Raw genomic sequence first — 13603 nt, forward strand, 5'->3', positions numbered from 1 at the left:
AGTTTGAACATTTCCGTCCTCAAACAATGGTCTTGTTAATTTTTCACGGCACCGTATACGATCCGGCCGTAAGCTCATACGTAGTGTGCACTGTGCGGGCGTATAACGTATACTTTCAAGCGAACGCATCAACCTCAAAACTACGTGCGTATATTCGCGGTTCGCACTACGAGCGGAAAGATACGTAGTGTGAACATAGCCCCAAAATGTATTGTCTCAGAGATATAGGGGGAGATTTATCAAACATGGTGTAAAGTGAAACTGGCTCAGTTGCCCCTAGCAACCAATCAGATTACACCTTTCATTTCTCACAGACTCTTTGGAAAATGAAAGCTGGAATCTGATTGGTTGCTAGGGGCAACTGAGCCAGTTTCACTTTACACCATGTCTGATAAATCTGCTTAGTTTTATAACCTGTTGCCCTAGGTAACAGCCCTCCAGGCAGTGGCGTAGCCACCGTGGTCGCGGGGGTCGCCGCCGCGACCGGGCCCGCCACAAAGGGGGGCCCTCCCTTTCAATCACTCTTGTGACCGCAAGCATTGTTTTGCTTGCGGTCACAAGAGTCCGACTCTGTCTTCCCCCGGCTGCTGCGCAGCTGCCGGGGATGTCGCGTCTTATCCCCGGCAGCGCACGCATCCCAGAGCTCCCTGCGCGCCTTGGGCCCTGACTTCCGGTTCCGGCGCGCAGGGAGCTCTGGGATGCGCGCGCTGCCGGGGATAAGACGCGACACCCCCGGCAGCCGCGCAGCAGCCGGGGACAGACCGAAGGAGTGAGGATCAACGTGGGAGCGCGATGTCAGGTGAGTTAAGTTTGTTTTTTTATCAGCCTGTACGGGTGGGGGGAAAGAGGGGGACATCTATGAGGGTGGGGGGGAAAGGGGACCATCTATAAGGGAGGAGGGGGGGGGGTGAAGGGGACCATCTATAAGGGAGGAGGGGGGGGTGAAGGGGACCATCTATAAGGGAGGAGGGGGGGTGAAGGGGACCATCTATAAGGGAGGAGGGGGGGTGAAAGGGACCATCTATAAGGGAGGAGGGGGGGGTGAAGGGGACCATCTATAAGGGAGGAGGGGGGGGGTGAAGGGGACCATCTATAAGGGAGGAGGGGGGGTGAAGGGGACCATCTATAAGGGAGGAGGGGGGGTGAAGGGGACCATCTATAAGGGAGGAGGGGGGGGGGTGAAGGGGACCATCTATAAGGGAGGAGGGGGGGTGAAGGGGACCATCTATAAGGGAGGGGGGGTGAAGGGGACCATCTATAAGGGAGGGGGGGTGAAGGGGACCATCTATAAGGGAGGGGGGGGGTGAAGGGGACCATCTATAAGGGAGGGGGGGTGAAGGGGGGCATCTATAAGGGAGGGGGGGGTGAAGGGGGCCATCTATAAGGGAGGGGGGGGGTGAAGGGGACCATCTATAAGGGAGGGGGGGGGGGGGTGAAGGGGACCATCTATAAGGGAGGGGGGGTGAAGGGGACCATCTATAAGGGAGGGGGTGAAGGGGACCATCTATAAGGGAGGGGGGGGAGAGGGGGCCATTTATAAGGGAGGGGGGGTGAAGGGGACCATCTATAAGGGAGGGGGGGTGAAGGGGACCATCTATAAGGGAGGGGGGGTGAAGGGGACCATCTATAAGGGAGGGGGGGGGTGAAGGGGACCATCTATAAGGGAGGGGGGTGAAGGGGACCATCTATAAGGGAGGGGGGGGGTGAAGGGGACCATCTATAAGGGAGGGGGGGGTGAAGGGGACCATCTATAAGGGAGGGGGGGAAGGGGACCATCTATAAAGGAGGGGGGGAAGGGGACCATCTATAAGGGAGGGGGGGGAAGGGGACCATCTATAAGGGAGGGGGGGAGAGGGGGGCCATCCATAAGGGAGGGTGAGGAGAGAGGGGGCCATCTATAAGGGAGGGTGGGGGGAGAGGGGGCCATCTATAAGGAGGGCAACATGGGGGGAGAGGGGCCATCTATTTGGGGGGGGGGCAACATAGGGGGAGAGGGAATACACAGAGGGGGGCATATATTATTAGGGGGTCACATAGAGTCAGGCTACCCACTAAAGGAGTGTGTTTAGGCGCCAATACAGATGTGCAGTGTGTATATAGATGAGGATGGTGCCAGAGTGAGGAGACTAATATGTCTGTCTGGCAGATTCTGTGGATTCGTGGCTCGGAGAAGTTCTCATAACGGCCCAGGGCAAATGGAGAAGAAGATGAAAAGGGAAGAACTCCGATCAGAGAAGACGTCCCCCTGTGAGTCACCTGATATATCTGCACTGTAATGTATATGGTGTATAGAGCCTGTGTAGAGCTGGGGCCACCTCTATATGACTGGATGAGGTGATTTAGTATACTGGATTTGGTCAGTAACAATATGGTGGTGATGATAGTGGTCGTGGTGTGGCAGTAATGTTCCCTTCCTATATACTGGTATTACTGGTAATATAGGTCTCAGTATACAGGATTTGGTCGGTAACAGTATGGCAGTAATATGTACGGTGATAATACTTTCTCTTCCAATATGCTGGTGTTAGTGGTAATATCTGTCTTGGTGTGTGTGTATATATATATATATATATACACACACACACCAATAGCATCACTTGGTCGTGAAAGGAGGGGGGGGGGCCCAAGTTGGCCTCTCGCACCAGGGCCCAGGAGACATTAGCTACGCCCCTGCCTCCAGGCATCCTCTTTCTTGCGTTGCACATGCTCAGTTCAATCACAGTCACATGGTCTGTCTCGTTAGTACTGGCAGTTGGTTTTCACTTCACTTGCAGGCAAGATTGTGTCTGCACTGTTGCATGGCAACAACGTGTCTGGGCACGCCCATGACATCATATCAGAACCCGACACGCAGTGATATCAAGTAAGTGACATAATTGGTGATGTCATCCCTGGGCCCTAGAAAAGAAGGTGCAGAGCCCCAGACTCTCTGTTCTTAGGAACTCACTAGCGATCACACTGTCTGTACTACCTTGCATTCTGCCTGCGTATACTGCCAGTTATTTCTAATGTTTCTTACTTTTGTCAATCCATGGAGAGAGAGGAGAGGATTGAGAGGGATCTTGCTATTTTTGGCAACCTCCTGTGTTATGTGGTTCCAATCCTGGTGGGCTGTCTTTCCACCAGACACCCGCTAGTCTTGATTGAACCCTTCATCAACCCGCTGAGCTGGGGCAATTTCATCAGCGACCCGCTCAGCTGGGACAATGTCACCAGCGACCTGCAGTGGGCAAATGCTACCATCAGAGATCTGCCCATGTGGAACTCTACCACCACCACCCTGCAGCATCCCAACTTTACCACCAGTAATTTGCAGAGGCCCACCTCCAGCACCAGCAGCCTACAGGGTCCAAACACCACTACTGGAGAGCTGCTGAGTTGGAATGTGACCACCGGAGACCCGATAAGCCTGGTCTCCATCACCAGCCATCTGCACAGCGTGAAAAGTGCCTTCTTTACCCTGCTCAGCTGGATCACCGCTGTCAGTGATGTGCTCAGTTGGGTGTCCACCACCAGCCGCCTGCTGAGCTGGATTTTCACTGACAGCAACCTGCTCATCTGGATCACTGACACTCTTCAGCAGCTGAGTTGGATCACCACCACCAACGATATCATGTCTTGGATATGCACCACCAGCGACCTGATTATCTGGATGACCACCCTCACCCGCAGCAGCTACCTGCACATCCGGACAACTGTTACCAGCTGGATCACCACAACTACCACCGGTGAGCTGATACATTTGATGGGCATAGTCAGTGAGAAGCTTGTCTGGATAGCCACAACTATTCAGCTTCTTACGTGGGTGACCAGCCTCTTCAACAGGTGGATCTGGCTCATAACCGCCAGTGAGACCTTGAGCTGGATCAACACTACCTGCAGGATGCTCATCAGCTGTATCAACAACACCAGACTAATACTGCGATGCTTTACCAGCACCGAGACGCTAAGGAGATGCATCGCCATGATATCCCAGGAGCTGCTCCGTGGCTTCCCCGCCACCACCACCACACCACACTCTGAGGGGCATCCCTACCTGGACAGCGGATAATTTAGAATACTAAATAAATGTTTTTATTTGGCAAAAAATGTGTACTTCTTGTTATTAGGAAATAGACATAGGGGGATTTGGTATACACCAGCATGGAGTAAGGTGTCCCAAGGGTATAGGTGTGTAAAAATGAAAATGTGGGGCACTATATACACCATACACCACCTCTCTTACACTGTACCTGTCAGCTCTGCCCCCCCCCCCAAAGATGGCCGCTCTGTAGTACTCACCGTTATTGTGTGAGGTGAGAAGGAAAGGGGAACTACAACCAAGGTGGACGGCACACAGGAGCGCCCCCTGTTGGTCACTCTCCTTCTCCAGCTCTTCTCTCTCAAGCTAGCTGTAAGAGTATACCCGGTGGGGTCTCGGTGGATTTATCACATATTGTCCTTGTTTCCAGATAGTAACCAGTCACAGCTTGGCTTCCACATATTAAGTTGCCCTGGTAAAGTGAAAGGGGAGCTCTGATTGGTTGCTATGGGCTACAAAGAACATTAAGGTTACAAACACACTTGCCGGATCTGCAGCGAGTCTCCTTGCTGCGTTTTTGCAGCGAGACTGGAACTGCGCTGCAGATCCTGGCCCTATACTTTCAATAGCAGAGAAACTCGCAGCAGCAAAATGTTGTGCAAAGTTTACCTGGCAGCGCCACGGCCGGCCACCGCCGCGCTACTAATTGGAGGCTGAGGGCCGCCACCAAACTGAGAGGGCCACCAGCTGCCATACACTATGCAAACAATAACAGGCAGCGCAGCTCCTCTCCCGGCAGCCGTCTCTTCTGTCCTCTTCCTCTCCGCGCGTCCTCCTCGGTCTCCCCTGTCATCTTCCGGCGCAGGCAGAGAGGTACAGACACTCTGTTCTTCCCTGGAGGTCCCGACAGCCTCTATCGTTTATCTATCCGGCGTGGCAGAGAGGTACAGACACTCTGTGCTTCCCTGGAGGTCCCGGCAGGGCATTATTACCATTTGGGGCACTATGGATGGGCAGCTTATATAGAGGTAGGTAGGTGGTGTTATAAAATGTCAGAGCCTAAAATGTGTGTCTGACAGATTCTGTGGAGATTAATCGTGACCAGAAGAAATCATCAGCCTGGTCCAAGTGGGGAAGACAACAAAAGAGGAAGACTCTAATCAGAGAAGACGTCCCTTGTGAGTCACTGAATGCACTGTAACTGTGCTGTACTGTGCTCAATGTATGGAGGTATAAATGGTCTGCATAAAGGGTTTATACACAGTATGATGGTATTAGTCATTATGTGGTGGTGATGTGTGGTCATGGCATGGCAGCATTATTTGCTCCCTGTATAGTGTTATTGGTAATATTACCTTTTGTTTTATTTAGAAAGACTATAATGGTAACATATATTTATTATGTGGTGGTAATATCTGGTAATGGTGTGGTGTTATCATTTAACCCTCATATACAGTTGGTCTGTGCGTACTGGATATGGTCAGTATAATGGTACCATGTATGGGATTATACCTGCTCATTGTATACTCCCCCCATCCTTTATGGTGCATCACCTTCTCTGTCCCTATAGTTTGGTGAGGAGGTGCACACTATAAATAATGGGAGTAGGGTGTTGGTGCACTAGAAAGAATAGGAGTTCAGGGGTGTTGAGCCGTGTGGTTATTGTGTGGGGGCAGGAAGTCAGGGATCTGAATTTCTTTTGGTGTTTGGGTATGTTAACATGGTGGTCTGTGCCTGCATGGGTATGAATTTATTTAGGGGTCTGGGATATAAATTTATTCAGATGTCTGGGGTATGATTTTTTTTAGGGTGCTTGAGTCATAGTTTAGAGATTGGATGAGAGAAGATGTTACCTGTGAGTCCCTGGCTGATGGAGTCCCTCTCCGCTCTCCTGACATCTCTTATAGGAAATATCTGTGCTGCCCATGAGTCCTGGAGCATCTTAAGTTAGATTATTAATTAATAAAAGCATTGTTTTATCAAGTGGGTGAGTGCCGGAATATCTGTTCTAGTTGCTGCATCTTACACACAACTCTGTGTTGTGCTTTTCCTCTATTATTCCTCCCAGAAACGTAAGATAACAGCCCTGGTCTATATGGAGACTTTTAGAGACACAATAATATAATATATGACCACACACTATGTATGCCAGGCTTGAGTGACATCTGGGTGTTACCAATCCTCTGCTCATCAGGATGGGTCTCCACAGTGGTGATAGGACGGGGTCAGTGTTTAGGAACGAGGGGAACAGGAGCAACCAGTCAGGAATTTATACATAGATTTCCAGGAGGAATAACAGGAACAGCACAATACGGAGGCAGGAAGGAAAGATGCCCCTGAATTATTTCAGTACTATAACTTTAAGATCTTGAGGTGCTGTTTTTCCTTTACTTTTATTATTATGATTGACAGAAGACAGGGGATTGGACAGATCCTCAGTTATTGTTCTATATTCTGCATCTGATCTCTGCTGTACTCTCTATAGTCTGCTGGGTGATATTACTCTTTAGCACCTGCGTACACCTGGTATCTGAAAAATGAGTTGCAATGGGTGCGGGAGATTTATATGTGGGCTGGTGGGGTTTGTGTGCCAGGGCTGCTTTTCAGTGCCAGTCCGGCCCTGCCTGTGCCTGTATATTGCACTGCGCCCAGCCCAGGGAGCAAGGAAGGAGGGCACTTAACCCCCTTTCTTGCTGGTATGGATGCAGTGTGAAATAAGTCTTGGTTGCCAGACCGTAAGCAGCTATCTGTAAAGATGCTGCACACTGTAAGGAGCAGAACACCTGTCACAATAATGGGGGTTCTACTCCTGCCTTACAGCATCAGCCTAGTAGTACCAGATGGGAAGGGCAATTTTTTCCCTCTCCACAGCTTAAAGAGGATGTACCATCAGGTACACTCTCTTTAAAATGACACATGAATCGAACGGCACAGGGAAGCCGATGCCGCAGTCCTTTTTTGAACCGCAGCCCAATTCCCGCGTACAGCACCGTTCTATTTATGGTTACCAGGCTGGCCCGCTCCCAGTGGAAGGAAACCCCCACCCCTCCATGACGCCCATCCATTAGAATCAATGGAGCCGCGTCATGGAGGGGCAGGGGTTTCCTTCCACAGGGGGCGGGCCGGCCCACCTCCAGTGCTTCACCCCCAACCCGGTTACCATCAATAGAATGGTGCTATACGCAGGAACCGGGCTGCGGTTTAAAAAAAGGACAGCGACACCAGCTTCCCCATGCAGGCGCCGTTCGATTCATGTGTAATTTTAACCCCTTAAGGTCAAAGCCAATTTTCGTTTTTGCGCTTTTGCTTTTTCCATTTTATGTTTAAGTCCATAGCGCTTGCATTTTTTCACCTAGAGACTTATATGAGCACTTATTTTTTGTGAAACCAATTGTACTTTGCAATGACAGGCATTATTTTTCCATAAAATTTGCTGCGAAACCGGAAAAAAATCATTTGCGCTGTCAAATTGAAAAAAAACCCCAATTTGTTTTGATTTCGGGGAGTTTTGCATTTACGCCGTTCGCCCTATGGTGAAACTGACTTGTTATGCATGTTCCTCAAGTTATTACGATTACAATGATATGTAACATGTATAACTTTTCTTTTATCTGATGGCTTGTAAAAAATTCAAACCATTGTTAACAAATATATGTTCCTTAAAATCGCTCCATTCCCAGGCTTATAGCACTTTTATCCTTTGGTCTATGGGGCTGTGTGAGGTGTCATTTTTTGCGCCATGACATGTACTTTCTATCGGTACCTTGATTGCTCATATACGACTTTTTGATCACTTTTTATTACATTTTTTCTGGATTTGATGCGACCAAAAATGCGCAATTTTGCACTTTGGAATTTTTTTGTGCTGACGCCGTTTACCGTGAAAGATCAGGAATGTGATTAATTAATAGTTCGGGCGATTACGCATGCGGCGATAGCAAACATGTTTGTTTATTTATTTTTATTTATAACCTGGGAAAAGGGTTATTCTGACTTTTATTAGGGGAGGGGGCTTTTTATTGACAACAACAATTTTTTTTACACATATGCTAGAAGCTCCCCTGGGGGACTTCTAGTATATACACTTTGATCTCTCATTGAGATCTTTGCTGTATAGTTATACAGCAAAGATCAATGAGATCGGCACTCGTTTGCTTTCGGCTGCTGCAGCCGATAACAAACGAGTGCCGAGCCAGGGACGGCGCCATCTTGGAGAAGTCCCCGGCCGGCAGCAGGTACGGAGATCGCTCCTCCGGGACAACGTCCCGGGGGAGCAATCTCCACCACTAGACACCAGGGAAGTGCTGCATCCGGTCAGATGCAGCTGTCAACTTTGACAGCTGCATCTGATTACTGTATTAGCGGGCACGGCGATCGGACCGTGCCCGCTAATACCCGAGGTCCCGGGCTACACACGGCACCCGGGATCGCGGCGGTTCAGAGCGGGGTCGCCGCGCGGCCCCGCTCTGAACACCCTTACCGGCAATAGGGCGTAAATATACGCCCTTTTTCGTTAAGGGGTTAACTCTTTAAGGACCCATGCCATAAAGGTATGTCATGGAATTCTGTCACTTAAGAACCCATGCCGTACCTGTACCTCATGAGGTGAGCTCACTTTAAAGCACATGGGGACCGGCTGCGACCCACCATTAACCCCTGCAGTGCCGCAATTGAGGCACTTAAAAAAAAATAAAATAAAAAGAAAGCACTATATATAAGCACAACTTCATATTTAGCTAATTATAATTTTATTGAAGCACAGAAAATTAATAAAAACAGTTAAAAACATGCAAACATATAGCACAACCAATGATACGGTGTGCTATCCACTCTGTCCTTGGCAGTAAATATGAACCGTCTATATCCCTGATAGGGGAAGCAAAATTCCCAGAGCATATTAATACAAAAGCATGCATGGCAAGACATACAACCTGCACCATAGAGCATCACAGTTTGGACAGAGAGGAGGAACCAGCCCAACGTGTTGCGCTGCGCAATGCGGCGCGTTGGGCTGGTTCCTCCTCTCTGTCCAATTGATCAATTATGTCTAATCTACACAAATATGGTATTAATAATAACTAGAGATCAGGGCGCAAAATATGACACCCCATACAGCCCCGTACGTGAAAAAATAGAAACGCTATAAAAAAGGGCCAAAAAACGGCCATTGTAATCACACCTATTTGCAAAAAAAAAAGTTTTTACCGTTAAAAAAAATAATAAAACATTAGAAAAGCTATGTAGACTGCATATCGCTGTATTCAGATTGACCTATAGAAAAATGATAAAGGAGGAGATTTATCAAACATGGTGTAAAGTGAAACTGGCTTCACCTTTCATTTTCCAAAGGGTCTGTGAGGAGTGAAAGGTGGAATCTGATTGGATGCTAGGGGCAACTGAGCCAGTTTCACTTTACACCATGTTTGATAAATCTCCCCCAAAATGTCAGTTTTACACAATTTGCCGAATTGTATTCCCCCCCCCCCCCATTTCACCCCATAAATGATATTTTGGGGGTTCCGTCATGCATGGTATGGTAGATCGAAAGGCGCCATTAATAAGTACACCTCTTCCTAAAAAAAACAAGCCCTTAAATGGCCCAGTAGCTGGAAAAATACGAGAGTTATGGCTCTTAGAAGAAGAGGAGGAAAAACAAAATCAAATTGAAAATTGTCTCGGTCCTTAAGGCCATTTTGGGCTCTGTCCTCAAGGGGTTAATAATAGAGATGAGCGAACTGCGCGGATTTTCGCTCTCTCGTCATGCCTTTGATCCCGGACGCATACTTGCGCTCATGGGAATATGCGGCCAGGATATTCCAGGGAATCACTGTTGAATTCCCTGGAATATCCTGGACGCATATTTGCGGGATCGCAACTATGCGGCCAGGATCAAAGGCATAATGAGAGAGCGCCGATGCCGTTGGACCAAAAGTCCGACTGTCCGCTCATCTCTAGTTAATAATAGCAGCCTGCCACCGTCCAGTCCAGAAGCCCCATTTTTGACTCTACAAAACTACTGGTACCCGGCTCTTCCCAGTACCCCTGGTGCGGTGGGTAGTAGTGTAATAATGGGTATTAGGGTTAGCTAGGGCCGGGCTGGGACTGAAAAACAGCCCTGGCATTTCAACGCACATAGGCCCACTTACCGTACGGGGGAAATTATATGATAAAATGTCACTGCAGCACAGACACTATACACCATATAATCTTGTTGGACAATACCAGGAGCTACGATTCTCTTGAAGGTCTATAGCTGTCAGGGCATGCTGGGAGTTGTAGTTTACAATCTATGGGGTTGGGTGTTACATTTGTTCAGTCATGTAAAATGAATACCCCAGAACTACGTAACACCTAACCCCATAGAATGCAAACTACAACTCCCGTCATGCCCTGACAGCTATAGACCTTCAGAAACTGCTGGGAGTTCTAATTCTTCCAAAAAAATAGATAATTCTGGGGTATTCATTTAATAAAAAAATATATTTTGTTGGGAGAACTAAAACTCCCAGCAGGTCCTGAAGGCCTATAGCTGTTAGGGCATGATGAGAGTTGTGGTTCCCAATCTATGGGGTTAGGTGTTACATAGTTCTGGGGTATTCATTTTACAGGAATAAAAACTGTAACACCCAACCTCATAGATTGTGAACTACAACTCCATGCATGCCCAAAACGCTATAGACCTTCAGGACTGCTGGCAGTTATGTTCGCCCTACAAAATACATTTGTTAAAATTTTGTAGGAAGAACTACAACTCCCAGCAGTTCTTGAAGTTTTATAGCTGTCAGGGCATGCTGGGAGGTGTAGTTCACAACTTCATATTTTCTGTTTTTTTAAAATTAATTATCTGTTATTTTTAATGTGATCATTTTATTTTTAAACTGTAAACATTTGCTACCTAGTGCGGCACTCGCTGCTCCTCATGAACTGTTACTGTTATTGCGGCTTTGAGCAGTGCAGCGCTCCTACCAAATAATGTTCTACTGAATACAAAAATCATCATTCAGGGACTCACAGGTGACGTCTTCTTTCATCTGAGGTGTCACTTTCCTTGTCCTCTTCATCCAGCCTAGACCACCATGATGATTTCTTGCAGCTACAATTCGTCTCTTCGCAACCTGCCAGACAAACATCTTAGGCTCCAAACTTTTCTAGCAACGTTATACCCCTTTTCCCTCCTGTAGGCTGCCATACAGTAGTAATTCTGCTGTTTGGTTCAGTAAAGTCAGTAGGATCCCCTGCTGTGCCCACATATAGTAATAATGTCCCTTTCTGTGTCCCCGTATAGTAATAATGTCCCTTTCTGTGCCCCTCCTGTGCGCTCCCCCAGTAGTATATAGACCTCCGCTGTGTGCTCCCCAGTAATATATAGCCCCCTGTGCCCTCCCCCAGTAGCATATAGCCCTCCTGTGAGCTCCCCCAGTAGTATATAGCCGCCTGTGCGCTCCCCCAGTAGTATATAGCCCCTGTGTGTGCTTCCCCAGTAGTCTTTAGACCCCTGCTTTGTGCTCTCCCTTACATTTAGCCCCCCTGTGCACTCCCTCAGTAGTATATAGCCCCCCTGTGCTCCCTAGTAGTGTATAGCCCCCCTGTGCACTCTCCCTGTAGTATATAGCCCCCAGTGCTCCCCAGTAGTATATAGCCCCCCTGTGCTCCCCTCCCATATAGCATATAACAAAAAATCAAACACTTATACTCACCTGGGTCCAGCGTCTCCTCTTCTCTTCGCTCTTGTGGCTGCACTGCAGTGCTCCCTTGTCCTGGCGCCCAAACCAGAGAGAGGACAGAGCCGCCTCTTGTGACCGCTGCAGCCACAAGAGTGACTGACAGGGAGGGAGCCAAGGGCTCCCTTTCTGTCAGTGCTGCGGAACGGTAACTATGAGCGCTTGTTACGAGCGCTCATAGCTACTGTGCAGAATATGCCGACATCACATGGGGTCTGGGCGGCCATGTAGGGGGTCGGGACCGGCTCGGAGGGGGTCGGCCCCTCTGGCATTTGCCAGAGATGCCCTATGGTCAGTCCCTATGGTTAAGCCTACCTCGTACATAGGTTAAATCGGTGAACGACTGTTTACACGGAACGATCTGCGAATTTTTTGCGGACGACGATTTAAGAACATGTTGTAAGATCAAAATGAACGATTTCTTGTTGTCATTTGATAGTTCGCTGCGTTTACACGTATGATTACTGTTCAAATTCAATCGTTATTGTGCAAATTCGAACAATAATCGTTTCGTGTAAACGCAGCATCAGGCTGGCGCCACACTGCACCTCTAAGGCTGGGGTCACACTGCACCTCTAAGGCTGGGTTCACACTGCACCTCTAAGGTCGGGGTCACACTGCACCTCTAAGGCCGGGGTCACACTGCACCTCTAAGGCCGGGGTCACACTGCACCTCTAAGGCTGGGGTCACACTGCACCTCTAAGGTCGGGGTCACACTGCACCTCTAAGGCCGGGGTCACACTGCACCTCCAAGGCTGGGGTCACACTGCCCCTTTAAGGCCGGGGTCACACTGCCCCTCTAAGGCTGGCGTCACACTGCACCTCTAAGGCCGGGGTCACACTGCACCTCTAAGGCTGGGCTCACACTGCACCTCTAAGGCTGGTGTCACACTGCACCTCTAAGGCCGGGGTCACACTGCACCTCTGTGGTTTTGCTGTCTGTTTATGGATTTGTGTGCATCCCCCTTTGGATCCGTCTTTCCATAGACTTCCATTATTAAAAAAATGGATCAAAGTGCATCCATTTTTTTAGTGTCCCCCTGTCCCCATCCCTTCACCAGCATACACCTCCAGTCCCCCGTCCCCATCCCTTCACCAGCATACACCCCCAGTCCGCCTGTCCCCATCCCTTTACCAGCATACACCTCCAGTCCTCCGTCCCCCGTCCCCATCCCTTCACCAGCATACACCCCCAGTCCCCCTGTCCCCATGCCTTCACCAGCATACACCCCCTTTCCCCTCATCCCTTCACCAGCATACACCCCCAGTCCCCCTTCCTTCACCAGCATACACCCAGTCCCCCTTTCCCCTCATCCCTTCACCAGCATACACCCCCAGTCCCCCTGTCCCCATCCCTTCACCAGCATACACCCAGTCCCCTGTCCCCATCCCTTCACCAGCATACACCCCCAGTCCCACTGTCCCCATCCCTTCACCAGCACACACCCCAGTCCCCCTGCCCACTTCTCTTCACCAGCACACACAACGCAGTCCCCCTGCCCCCCCCCCCCCCCCATTCCTAGTCACTGACTTGCAGAACAATCTGGTCCGGTCCATTATTTAGAAGGGAGTGCTCTGCTTGTGTAGACGTGCAGGAGCATGCCGGGTAGCGTGGAGCATACAAAGTCGGGGCGGTACATGTGGCAGGGTATGTCGGACGGGACAGGCCTGGGAGCGCTGCCAGACACTGGCTACTGTTATTGCGGTGCCACCAGGGCATGCCGGAGTCCTTCTCGGGATGTGGCCGCATTATTCTCTGTATGTGGCCATGTGTCAGAGAACATGGCTACGCTTGTCAGTGCTGACACGCGTGTCATAGGTTCGCCATCACGGCTCTAGACTGACGGCCGAATCTGCCGT

General features: G+C 49.5%; 1 protein-coding gene across 1 annotated transcript in view; it reads right to left on the reverse strand.

The window, feature by feature from the left end:
* Positions 1 to 4300, reverse strand: part of PAK2 (p21 (RAC1) activated kinase 2) — a 42050-nt gene extending 37750 nt beyond the window's left edge. Inside the window, exon 1 of the mRNA XM_069975624.1 lies at positions 4282 to 4300. The gene's annotated coding sequence lies outside the window, so the exon portion shown is untranslated. The remainder of the gene's footprint in view (positions 1 to 4281) is intronic.
* Between the last annotated feature and the right edge of the window lie 9303 nt (positions 4301 to 13603).

Source organism: Dendropsophus ebraccatus, chromosome 6 (genome assembly GCF_027789765.1).
Source record: "Dendropsophus ebraccatus isolate aDenEbr1 chromosome 6, aDenEbr1.pat, whole genome shotgun sequence".
NCBI classification, from domain to species: Eukaryota; Metazoa; Chordata; class Amphibia; order Anura; family Hylidae; genus Dendropsophus; species Dendropsophus ebraccatus.